The 12,472-nt window shown below is 37.7% G+C and overlaps 1 long non-coding RNA gene and 1 pseudogene across 1 annotated transcript; one reads left to right on the top strand and one right to left on the bottom strand.

Annotated features, from left to right (window-relative positions):
* The first annotated feature begins 343 nt into the window (after positions 1-343).
* On the top strand, positions 344-437 carry LOC147504879 (small nucleolar RNA R71; annotated as a pseudogene).
* A 7,066-nt stretch (positions 438-7,503) lies between these two features.
* Positions 7,504-10,846, bottom strand: LOC147504878 (uncharacterized). Its single transcript, XR_015220474.1, has 3 exons — positions 10,773-10,846; positions 10,637-10,684; positions 7,504-7,608 (listed from the first exon to the last, which is right to left on the bottom strand). It is a non-coding gene; the product is annotated as an uncharacterized LOC147504878 (long non-coding RNA).
* Positions 10,847-12,472: the final 1,626 nt, after the last annotated feature.

Genomic DNA, 12,472 nt, shown 5'->3' with positions numbered 1-12,472 from the left:
AGAAATTACATGGATTGGAGTTGACATTCATGACGGGGATAGGTTTTTGTTGAATAGAAATAGCCTCTACCTTTTTAGTGAGATATTCGATTAAATTTTTAAGCTCAGGATCGGGTTTCATCTCAAACATACCGGCAACCATAACTGTTGTAGAAAAACTAGCCGAACGGGAGATATCGTTACTACCCCCCCGTTATTATTACGCTTTGTCTGATCTTCCAAAAATTTATAAGCCTCTGAGGCTCCCTTACTGAGGAAACTACCCCCATTCATTATGCCAAGCACCTCTTTGTGGTGGTGTAACGGTGCTTTGAAAAAGGCACGAACTAACTTATCTTTCGCGAGGTTATGGTGTGGACACTCTATAAGAAAATCGGTGAAACGATTCCAAGCCTCTGAAAATGATTCATGAGGATTCTGTAGAAAGAAATGAATCTTGGAAAGCATTTCATCGGTCTTCAGTGGTGGGTAAAAATGTTCCATAAATAGTTGAACAAGTTTGGTCAATGAGTCCATAGAATTAGGCGCTTGGGCAGTTAATCAAGACACCGCCTTATCGGCTAAAGTGAAAGGAAACACCCTCAGTTTAATTTGTTCAGCACCAACCATAGGATGGTGGAATGTAGTAAGGACTTGGTCAATCCTACGTATGTGCTGATAAGGTTTTTCATGATCTAACCCATGAAAAACGGGTAACAAATTAAATATATTTGGGGGGATTCGGAAATCCCCCACTACGCCCTACTCAGGTAAAACTCAAGTTCCAGCGTTTTGGGCTCGAAGTTTTGCCTTTTAGTAGAAGCGCAGTCGCTTCCGTGTATTCCTGTGAGGAAAAATTCAGTTTTGAAACAAACAACCACAGTTAAAATCAAACAAGGGTGGGTGGATTATGGGACTTTGGAAGACTAACAATACTAAAGAAAACAATATATACTAACGGGAACTAAGACGACAGCGGTGCCATTTGATAAATCGGACAAAAACGATAGTTTTACCCACGACTAAGTACGAGACTCAAACGCAAGTAAAACTAGAACTATTTTGTGTACTAATTATCAAAGTTTTCTACTCTCGAATGCTATCGCAATAGAGTTAAAGTAGAAGATTCGTTCCACTCCTAGTTCTTTAGTATTAGCGTTTTCTAAGGTTATCGATCTATCCAAAGTTAATGAGAATATGAGGTGGATTATACTACGATGGAATTTATACTATCAAAATATGACAATTCAACTACGAAATGCTAAATTGATACTATGATAAGGAATTAGGGGGGATTGATTCCACCTTAACTCGACTTAATTAACTAGCGAAGATTCGTCATAATCCGAATTGCAATGCTTTCGCATAGCAATTGGGTGTTCCTAATCCCTAATTGTTCATGGTAATCTCTACCAACTAACAACTAGCATGTGAACTAATCAAACTCATTCTCATGGTGAACTAATTACTTTCTAAATTGGAATGGAAAATTACGACTATTCTACGCTAACAACAATCAAACTTTCATCAAGGCTTTATCAAACCCCTCTAATGGAGGTTTAGCCTTGATTCATCAAACTATTATTTCTATATGAATTGAAGCAAGACATGATATAAAGATTCTAAATTTGCTTATTTGAATTAAATGGAAATCTACTCATACAAGATTTAATTGAAACTAATAATGATAAATAACTAAATCTATGAATTGAAACTACAATGATTTAATGAAAATGAAACTAGATTATGAATAACTAATTAACTTTATTGATCTAATGAATAGCAATAACAATAATTCAATAACTGAATTTAAAACAAGATAGTAAAACTAATTAATTAATGGAGTCTAAATCTAGATCTAAAACTATTCTCCAATGGCTACCTAATTTTCTACTTTTCTTAAGAGTTCAGTCTTGTCTACTGAAAAGGAGGAGACAAGATCCACATTTTCGTGCATGGGTTGAGGAGCCATGTTTTAGGCCGGAAAATCGAGCCCAAAACCCAATTTCTTCAGTCCATAGAGGCCTTTTCAGCTAGATTTTGCTTCAACAGACTTTTTATCCACTTCTGCTCCTCTGATTGGTCAAGGTTTAGACCATTGGAAAACTCTTTCCGAGCCGGTCGATTTTGACATAAGGTAGGCCCAATTCTAAGGTCTGAGTCCAAAGATACAGCCTTCGGAAGTTCTTCTGACTTTTGTGCACTATTTCTGCCCGCGTTAACTTTGACTTTTCAGCTTTGACCGGGCTTTAAAAAGACTTTTTCTCCTTGAATCTTGGCCTTTAATCACATAACTTCTTAGCAACCAACCCTTGCTCCTTTATCTCGCCAAAGTGACACATTTCTGCACATAATTGACTCCAATACCTGAAATACATAAAAGCACGTAATCAGCATTAACTCTTATTTATTACTCGCATAATTGGTCTAAAAGTATTATTGGTAGGGGGTTTAAACTACAGTTTTAGGCTCTTATCAGATACCGGGCACATAAAGTCTTAATATCGACAGAAATGTTAGTATTAGGGATATTGTCAAAAGTCCTGGTATCATAAACAATGGCAGATACCATGCACATAAAGTCCTGTTATCAGGCATATTGCCAAAAGTCCTGGTATCGATAGACGTGTTGATATCAGACACACTATCAAAAGCCCTGTCACCAATAGACATGTTGTTTTCAAGCATATAAAGTCCTGATATCAACAGAAATGTTGAAATTAGGCATATTGTCAAAAGTCCTGGTATCAAAAACAGTGGCCGATACCAGACACATAAAGACTTAATATCAGCAGAAATGAGGGTATTAGGCGTATTATCAAAAGTCCTGGTATCAAAAGCAATGGCTGATACCAGGCATATATAGTCCTAATGTCATCAGCAATGGTGATATCAAGCATATCATAAAGAGTCTTGGTGTCAAAAGCGATGATTGATATCAGGCACATCGGCAGCAAGGATAAAGGTACGTTGTTTAAAGTTTTAATTTTGGCAACAATGGCATGTATAATTGTAGTCATTCATAATTAGAAAGGTGCAATAATAATGTCAAAATATAAATGATGGTAGTTGATTCTTAGCAGTAGTTGTCAAAACGTTGATACATAGCATAGACAGGTGACAAACAGGAATGTAAAGTCAGTGTTCATCTTCATCATCATCTTCATCTTTATCCTCATCATCATTTTCATCTTCATTCTCATCATCACCATCGTCTCCATCAGTGGGAGATCCATCATTGTTATAGTCATAATAATAAGGATCTCGGAGCCACTCATCATCATCTTCTTCTTCTTCTTCTTCTTCTTTCTTTCTTCTTTTTTCTTTTTTCTTCTTCTTCTTCTTCTTCTTCTTCTTCTTCTTCTTCTTATTCTTCTTTTTTCATCATCAGAGTACTCCGTGGTTGGGCAATTTGACCAGTCGAGCTACTCTGGAAGAACCATAAGAAGGGCAAGAATGATAAGATAGAAGGAGTAAGGATGCATGTTTTTGTTTTTTACGATTGGCTATGTTTCAGTAGAATAGTTTGTAAAAAGTAAGTTGAAATATAATGTGAAAAATGGGTTTTTATACAAGTAGAAAGATGGTAAAAACGAGAAAAATAAATGGTATTAGCATGAAAACAAGAAAAATTAAAAGAGATTAGCAGGAAAACGAGGAGTTGGTAGGTAAAACCAGTGGAAAAAGTAATTTTGTGGTTATCTGTGCAAGGGACATTTGGGAAGGAGTAAGCCACTTAATGGTTATTTAATAAGATTAAATGGGGCATTATTTCAATGCATGTTGGGGTTTGAATTAATTTGTTGATTTATGGTTATTTAATGCAGGGGTTTAACTAATACTCTATTTTTTGTTGAGGATATCGAAAATTATATTTTGCTGGTGATATAAGTCTAAGTATCTCCGATACTCTAGTTTTTGTTAAGTATTGAAAAATTCATTTTTTCTGGTGATACAAGTCTAAGTATCGCCGATACTCTAGTTTTTGTTGAGTTTCGAAAAATTTCTTTAATTTTTCTGGTGATACAAGTCTAAGTATCGTCGAGACTCTAGTTTTTGTTAAGTATCGAAAATTTCCTTTTTTGGTGATACAAGTCTAAGTATCGCCGATACTCTAGTTTTTGTTGAGTATCGAAAAATTCCTTTTTCTGGTGATACAAGTCTAAGTATCGCCGATACTCTAGTTTTTATTGAGTATCGAAAATTTTCTTTTTCTGGTGATACAAGTCTAAGTATCGCCGATACTCTAGTTTTTGTTAAGTATCGAAAATTTCCTTTTTTCTGGTGATATATGTCTTAGTATCGCCGATACTCTAGTTTTTTGTTGAGTATCGAAAAATGTCCTTTTTCGGGTGATATAAGTATAAATGATTATTTGTCTAAGTATGCTAGATTAAGCATAGATGTTATTTTCATTTGAGATGAGGGTAGAGAAATGTTTGGAATTTTCTAGTTACAGTATATACATGAGGATGGTACATTGCAAAAATGTTTTGGATTCAAACTCCATTCGAATTAAAGGACATTACAGGCAAAAATAGTACAAAAACGGCTGAGTAGAGAGAATTTTGGGCAAGGATAAAAGGAAATAGTTGCAATATTACAAAGTATTACACAGATGATACAAAGATCAAGCAGGAAGGGTATTAAGCAGATCATCTATGTCGCTGAACTCAGTAGCAAGATGAGGGGTGGCATCAGCAGCATGGCAAGTTGTTGTTGTAGTTACAGCAGCAGGAGTAGATGGAGTTGTAGTTGAAAGATCCTCGGTAGGAGCATTATCGGCAGGAAGCCCATGCTCTACAAGAACAGCAGGTGGAATATATGGTCTGAAAGCTTCAAGCCGATCAGCAAGAACGTTCAAAGATGTCATAACATCGTTAAATTCATTATCGGCAGCTTTTGAAGCTTCTTTATACTTTTCTTCTGTGTTAGCAAAGTCTTCGGTGATTTTCTTCAGTTGTTCTGCATGTTCCTTCTTCAGAATTTTTATGTGTTGCAATCTTTTGTTGAAGGGTTTGTTCAGCAGTTTCGACATTCTTTTTCAAGTCGCTTGTCAGTTGGTTGTTCTCTCGTTTCAAGCGAGTTACTTCTTGTTTCAATTTGTCAACTTCCAGCTGTTGACTCTCAACTATTTTTTTCAAGCGACCAATGTTACGGTCTTGTTGATAGTGAGAGTCAAATTGGGCTAAAGCAGCAACTTTAGCCTGAAAAAGTAACGAAAATGGATAAGCAGATAGAAATGGGAAATAAAGTAAAGGGTATGTAGTCAAGAAAGGAGGATGAATACCTTTTCCATAGCATCACAGAAGGTTGTTAAGCATTGTGAAGGAGATACAGCGCGCATAGCAAGCTTTTCTTTTGGAAGAACACATTTGGAAGACAGGGACACTCCTAAATCTTCAGGGGGATCATCACCAAAAAGCGAGGCGGTTAAAGGAATATAGCTTTTATCACATATAGGGAATACATGCTTGAAAAGTTCAGTGGTATCAAAAGGAAGGGATTCGAGTGTTTCTCCTTCAGCAAGCCCACTCTCCCCCCAGGTGTGTTTACGTTTCTTCGAACTAGATTGAGTATGGGTATCTTACGAGGAAGTATGAGATGTGTCTTTAGGAGGAGTGTTCCGCTTATTCCTGGAAGAAGACGTCTGAATATCTGAGGATGGAGCAGGATGCTTGTCCTGTCACTACTAGAGAAAAGTGCATAGATAGCATGCCCAAAACGCTATGAATTTTATTTGATAGCATTTACAAAACACTATTAAAGGCTATGCTATCCTTTTATTAATAGCGTTTCTCTGAACAACGCAATGTATTTGATAACATTTTGTTGTAAACACTATGCTTTTAATTGCGTTTGTTTTTGGCGCTGTGAATATATTTATAGCATTTTCTTATAAGTGTTATAAATATGATAGCGCTTTATTTTAGCGCAATGAAAATTTCGATAGCATTTTCTTATAAGTGTTATAAATATGATAGCGCTTTATTTTAGCGCAATGAAAATTTTGATAGCGTTTTTATATAAGCACTATGAATTTCAATAGCATTTTATTTTAGCGCAATGAAAATTCGATTGCATTTTTTATATAAGCGCTATGCATTTCAATAGCGTTTTCTTTAGGCGCTATCCCTATTTCCATAACTTTTTTTTTAATTATAAATTTTAGAGACCTATGCACCTGTGCAAATATACATTTTCAGTGGCGCTGAATTATTGTTGTAACCAACTTTGCAAATATACTTTAAAATCCAATACACGATAAACAAAATTAACTTCATTCATTAATAGCTAAAATATAGTATTCAATTCCATTGTACAAGGACAAAAAAAAAACATGATTCAAGTTTTCACAAAAGTTTCTTTTGGTAAGGAAAGAAAATGCTACAGTCGGCTTACTTCGCGTGGTGATCAGTAAATATTATGTGCTTTGAAGGCCATGCAATTGCGGTCCCTTTAGCATCTCCCACCATTTGCAATTCAGAATTTTCTCTCCAAAGACGTGGTTCTGCGTTCACAACTTCCTTTACCCAAACTTTGGAGGCATTATCTCCAAGAGGTACACCATGTACCGGTTTAAAAGGATCGTCACTCTCCCAACGTCCTTTAGCAACTAATTCATGTGGAGCCGCCCAATTCAACAATTTGCACTGTCGTCCATGTGACTACATTTCCAAAATAAAAGAATAGTCTTAAGCACATATTACATTACACCATTATACATTAAACCTCTAGATGGGACTTGACTTATGAAGTTTAACTAATTTCAATATACAAACCATAAGTTAACATCAAATATGACAAACTCTTGCATAAAGAAATATTTTACCTGTAGAAGAGTGGTTGAAGGAGTAATTTGTATACCCTAATCATTATTCCCTATGCCTTGACCCTACCCAAACAAAAAGAAAGTCAGTATAATAACAAAGGGTTAAGTATAATAACTCCTTATGTCCTCTCATATTTCAAGTTTTGCATGCGGGTGGAGATAATCATATGGTTGCAGACCTGCTTGTGGATTATTGCAGAGAATTCAACTGAAGCAAAGGTATATATATACACCTGTGGAAGAGTAGATGGAGGATTACTTTGTATTCCATGATGCCTCCCTATGTCTTGACCCTACAAATTAAAAAATATATCCATAAGTGAGCAGCCTTTTGAAGTGCACAATGAGTTTGCTGATCAGACCCATACACAACCAACTTGCATATATTCTCCCTACCAATCTTCTTAAGCATTCGATCTCTAGCTAGCCGCCGTTAGTTCGCACAAAATGTCCTCACAAGCATGAACGAATTAACATTGCCAAGGAAATAGTAGACAGTACACAAAATGAACGAATTAACATAGCACCACGTACCTCTCGTGTTCGGGATATACTTCCATCTACAGGAACGATTGGGGCTTTCTGGATTTTATTAAAACACAAGTATTTCATCAATGTTAAATGAAATATGGAGAATAGTGAACTAAATAATATAATACATCATGCAATGGCCAACAAGGGAACTAACTAACCTAGGGTTTCCATCCAAACTCATCAGGGCAACGAAAAGTAGCTTCATTTACTGCCTGTTGCTCTAATGCAAACCTTGTTGCACCACTATTAACTCCAAAGTGAACCTGAAGAAAATATATAAGAGAAATGGAAAGTAGTAGTACAAGAATGGAATACAAAATAATTTCAAACTAAGCTCTATGTTCTGAAATGTAGTCATTATGTCATCAATAATATCCAATCTATTAATCATCCTAAAATCTACTTGCAAAAGAATATTCTAACCGAAACCACATGCTAAGAAATAACTAAAGAAACAAACATACCCAAATAACCCGCTCTGAACTCAATGGATCAGAGTCTATAATGGTCACAGTTGATTAAGTCAATGCTCATTAAGTATGGAGTAGGATCGCTAGAGAGATTTAGGAGAAGGCTAGCTAGACCTAACAGAAGTCGGACCTGATGAGAGTTGGGCAACCAACAAAGAAGACCGAAAGATCAAGGCACTGGAAATTGTCTTAGGACTGTATGAAGGTCAAGAGAATGAGCAGAAGGAGTTAATTAGATACAATTTAGGAGTGATCGGGAATGAAAGAAAGATCCAGCCAGAGGAAACGCAAGCCATAACAGAAAAAACACAAGACACAATGAATAAAGTCGCAGGTTTGAAAGACCAGGGAGTACGAACTCGAGAAACATTACATCCAGGAAACAAGAACATTATTGGAAACGCAGAGAGAGAGCAACAACCACCAACAGCGAAGAGCTCTTGGGCTGATGATATCGGGCAAGCTGGGGAAGATAGTTCGGGAACTGCAAGTGCAAGTGGAGAACAAGCATTAGAAGCACAGCAGAACTATCGGATCGAAGGAGGAGAAGGTGGAGGGGAGAACACAAACACAAACACATGATTATACCAGACTTGGCAGTGCCCCAACAAGCAACGGGCAAGCCGACGGCAAAGCCCGCTTAACGCTTAACGCGTTTTCTTCTTTGGGTAGAGTTCATCTTTAGTGCTGTTCTTTTAGGTGTAGTTCCGTCAAGGGAGTAAACTCCTCTCTAGCGAGTTCCGGTTTGTCACCGGTGTGTTAGTATAGCTGTGTTACCGATGTTGTTGCTGCTAGCGGTGAGTTAATAGCCGTTAGCCGGTGTGAGTAGCTGTTAGTCGCTATATCAATCTTATGCGTAGGAAATCTTTGTGCAAGAAGCTGCTATAAAAGCTCTCTCCTTGCTAGCTAGTGGTTGATGAATTCTTGCCGGGTAGCTCTGCCTACGCCTAGTCGGTATTCCTCTATCCGGTTGTGTAGTTAGCTCCTAGGTGCGCCTTTGAGTTGTCAGAGAGTTGGCTACTAAGCGTTGAATCTGATGGAGTGTAGCGAAGGAGCTCTCCCCAAAGAGAGGCCCATAACATAACAACTTAAGTGATTGTGCATGGCTGCTTCGTTCTGAAAGAGTTGCTGCAAGTGTTTTCTTCTTGCCAGCTGCTAGCGATTCGAGTTCCTCAACGGCTAGCTCCATTATGCCTACTCTCAGCTGACGAAGACATTGGAGACTAATCAAACTTTAGATGATCTAGAGGCATGCTCTCAAAGTCTATATACTCGTATTTAGGACTTTGAGGCCTCGAAAGATCAACTTTCTACAGTGATCTAGTCCCAGGAGGAGGAGGTGGCGAAGGCGAACAACGGCTATTCCAAAGCAAATTATGGTTTTTAGCCGAGGCTAGCCGGAAGGTTTCGAGGCCGGGCTTCACTAGAAGCGAAGCAGGGGCTTCTCGTTAGATGGCAATTGATGATCTTCACGCCGCTAGAGCTGAACGGATGAGTCCGAATCGAGCCTTATGTTTCGCAAAATGAGTCCCTACTTGTACTCTATTTATTGATCGACCGCTTGAAAGGGGCGTTAACTCAATCCCTTTCTTTTTTAGCTTACTCCCCATCCCCGGTCTCCTCGAAATTTCCCCGAGAGAACCACTGAGGGTCCAAGTCAATCCCACTGCTAATTTGATTGCTCGTCAGAAATCCCACTCCCGAAATAGGTGGGTTTGCTATGGGGAGGCAGTCTGATGGGCGGAAGTGATTGGCTGCAAGGCAGTAGGGAAGGAGAACTTGGAATATATCTAGCCAACAATGGTGGATGGGCAAGCAACAGTCCATATCAAGTCCAATCAGTTTGACAATATTAAGAAGAAATATGAGAAGTTGGTAGTTAGAAGTTGGAGGTTTCATCGGGAAGAAACCAGGTTTGGTTGAAGAAGGATCAGGATCATGGCTAGCAAAGGAAAGGGCAGAACGAACACAAGATGCAGTGCAAGAGAAAAGCTCTGTTGGAGGTACGGGTAATGAGAGTGAAGGATGGCAGTCACCTATACAGAGACACATGGTGAGGGTGAGACCTGAACACAAGATTTCGAATGTGGAATGCGTGCAAAATAACACTGGAATTGCGAATGTGGACCGTGAGCGAGATGGGCGCATGCCTATCCATCAAGGCATAACAATAGGCGCGAGCATACTTGAATCCTCTGATGAAGATGATACTGAATAGGCAGCATCTGCTGCTAGTACAAGTGGGAAGGAAGGGGTTAGATCCAACTCAGAGACAAAATTGCGGGTAAGTAAAGATAAACAAGTTATTAACCCAAGAACTATAAAGTAAAGGATTGGCGCACGCCCTTACAACACAGCATATTTATAAGCATGCGCCCCCTCAAAGTCTCTGCTGAAGATGATCGTGAACGAGCAGTATTTGCTCCTGGTACAAGTGGGAAAGGAGTGGTGAAGGCCACGCCTAATAACCTTAAATGAGTAATATGGCCTGTTAGAACATTAAAGTGTTGGGTATGAGATACCTAAGGTAAGCAAAGAAACGGAGGAAGAGCATACAAGACATGCAAGCAGAACTTGTTTTTCTTTCCTTAATACATGTGTATAGGGAAAACATAACAAGAGCAGAGGCACTGGCCACAAATGTACCTACTATGAGCTTCATTGATATTATACCTAGTTCATAATTTCACCAACACCTTAAGAACACTAATTCTAATCTTACAGCCCTAGTGCATCATAATGACCTTTTTAACTCGATAAAATATCACACCATACCAAGTAAGCCACAAATTACCCCTGCTTGCAAAAATAAATATTTTACCTGTGGAGTAGTTTGTATCCCCTGATCACCACTACCTATGCCTTGACCCTAACCAGAAAAATAGAACCATTAGTTAGTTTTTAGTCTACTAATTAAGAACTACAGTACTTTTCTTTAAAGATTCTAAAAAAAATACCTGTGAAAGTGAAGTAATTGGAGCACTAGTTGACTGTATCACTTGCTCAATCATAACTTTTTGACTTTCACCCTACACAGATATATTAAGATTGTCAGGTCGAGTATACTACCGAGACAACAAATATCAAATCAGCTATTATATTTGTACATTAGTCACTTGCCTTTTGAGTATTCACAGCAGCAAGTAAGTTTCTTATAAGTTCACTTTGAGTATTCACCAAATTGGCCATTTGAACCAAATCCTTCTTAACCGTTAGTACCTCCTCTTGAAGTTGAGTGACCATTTGTTTGTCTTGTGACACCACACCTAATTTTGAAGGAGTTACTCTAGCTCCTTTACCTCTCACACGACTATAACGATCAGATCCAAGTACTTGTGAAAGGGCATCATTTTGTATGGAGTGGTTAAAAGAATCTGATGCTGCTGAATCTCTAATTTCTTTCATCTTTTTCTACACCAATCACATTTGATACGTTAATATATAGAATTTAGCAAAGCTCAACAAATAGGTATCATTGATATATATTATGGCTATAATTCTAGTTAGAAAAATTTAACTATTCTTACCATTCGTTCTGCAACGATATTATTTGATGGTTCGCCACTTTTCTTAGTGTGTCCTTTTCACCAAACATCAACTCTAGTTATAGAGGAAGGATTTGGACTCTCCTTTTGCTACATGATAGTTAATTACCATTTGGTATTCTAGGCGTGCATAGCCTTGTCGACTACATGTGTGAGGGAGTTCTTGATTTTCCCTCATTTCTTGAAACTTTTGGCTCTTCAGCTGTAGTACAAAAGAGTTAAATAACATATTTCAAACTATGAGGATATTCAAAGTATCACCAAAGTCACTCACAATGAACTTTCTCCTTGACATTTGCTTAAGAAACATCTCCCATTATGGTAAACCACAGTCTGTTGGCTTGAGACATGCAATGTCCTTCTTCTTTTTTCTATAAATTCTTATCTTTCCCCTCAATCTTGATTTATGCGCCCGCCACAACCTTCCAATTTGTTGGAGGGCATAAGTTCTGCGCCCTTCATCTAAGATAAATTTTTGCTACAAGAAATAAGAAATAGTACGTAAAATATTTTGACAACCCCACCATCATAACTATATATATTTATTGAAAAGCAAAGTAAAAAAATAAACAAAAACACTTGTGCTTACCAAGATTGATTGCCAATACATATCTTTGTACCCTTTTCTGATTGCCCTCCAATCACTATAAGTTAGTGGCACCATCTCAGATGTAATACTTCCCAAATAAGAAGAAAACTTGTCTGAATTTTCTCCTACAGGCTACCCATTAGCATTGAAGGTCACCATTAACTTACATCCACTATCAGTTGCCATTACCTTGGATCTACAAAAACCTCTTGGTGTCTTGCTTGATTAGTGAGATTCTTTGGTAAAAGGATCATCCTCATCACTTTCAGATTCTTCATCCGAGTCGATAGCAACATCCTCATCACTAGAATCTCCTTCACTCTTTTCTTCAATCAGTGGTACCTTTGACTTGGCTCGGTTAGTAGTACCCTTACTTCCATCCTCGTCGCTACAATAATCTTCATCACTTGAGTCATGAGAAGAATCCATTTTTGTCCTAGATCTTTTTTCAACTTTTTTGAAACTCTATGATAAAACCCCATTAAATGAAAACAAAATATTATAGTAAGTTATAAACAACACT

The sequence above is a fragment of the Coptis chinensis genome, chromosome 4, assembly GCF_015680905.1.
Source record: "Coptis chinensis isolate HL-2020 chromosome 4, ASM1568090v1, whole genome shotgun sequence".
NCBI lineage: Eukaryota > Viridiplantae > Streptophyta > Magnoliopsida > Ranunculales > Ranunculaceae > Coptis > Coptis chinensis.
This window is presented reverse-complemented; position numbering and strand designations above follow the sequence as displayed.